This window comes from Triticum dicoccoides, chromosome 5B, assembly GCF_002162155.2.
Source record: "Triticum dicoccoides isolate Atlit2015 ecotype Zavitan chromosome 5B, WEW_v2.0, whole genome shotgun sequence".
NCBI lineage: Eukaryota > Viridiplantae > Streptophyta > Magnoliopsida > Poales > Poaceae > Triticum > Triticum dicoccoides.
The window spans coordinates 412,600,026-412,601,069 of record NC_041389.1 but is presented as its reverse complement, the minus strand read 5'-3'; positions in this window follow the sequence as shown (position 1 = coordinate 412,601,069).

The following is a 1,044-nucleotide window of genomic DNA, read 5'->3' as shown; positions in this document are numbered from 1 at the left end:
GGAGTTTTAGATATATGCAATTGGATTAGAGCACCATGCTCTCACCTAAAAGTTTGAAAAACAATTGCTTTCAGTTCTGGTAACATATATTTTTGTTTCGGTTTTGCTAATTCTTTCTCCAATGGCCTTTAAATATTATCTTTCATATGTCTTACTATATGAAAAAAATGTTGCCTTCAGCAAGCAATCTCGCTTAATTTTCTGGTTAAAAAGACAGACAACGTGGATTACTACCATGGGAATTCAAAGAAATGCCATATATCAAAACAGTACAATTTGTGAGCTTCTTGCAGACTAATGATGAGTTACTAGATAAACTAAGGGTCATCTTTTGTGGGCTCGTGGCCGGAACACGAAGCTCAAGTTGTGGTCCAGTATGTCAGAAAAATTCAGCCACCCCGTGTCGAGGAACTTTGCCTTGACAGTACAACATCACACTCTGCTGTCGGTCGCGAGAAGAGCTGCGTGCAGTCCACCCCGTGTCCGCCCTCGATCCGTCTCAGTCATCTCCCTCTCATCCTCTCTCTCTCTCTGGTCTGTGTTTCTGTGTGCAGGGAGTGGGAGGAGATAGAGCAGGGGAGTGGGAGGCCCTTCCATGGCAAATTCGTTGGCATCTTCCATGGAGATTGCGACCTCTCTTGATTTTTGCTTGAGGATTTCTCCTCTGGATCTGTCCACTGTAGTTCTTGTATAGCGGTGTCCTTTTTTCTAGTGTTCCTCAATGTTGATGCATGTGTTTAATAACCCACTCATACGAATTCTAAAAACAAGCTTTAGTACAAGAAAAGTGGGTCGTTCAGTTCAATTCTGAATTATAGGTGTGTGTAAACACATCCTCCTTACGCAGTAACTAATTAACTATGATACCATGTTCAGACTTCTACAAATCCCGAAACTATGCAGAGTTAGGATTGTTACTACCTTGTTTCTTACTATTGATTCATTTTTATACTATAATGAGATGGTACATGTAGTTGGACATCTCAATATACTGGTGATTGCTTCTTGCTGCCTCTATTTTTATCATGATTTGGTGTGTGCACT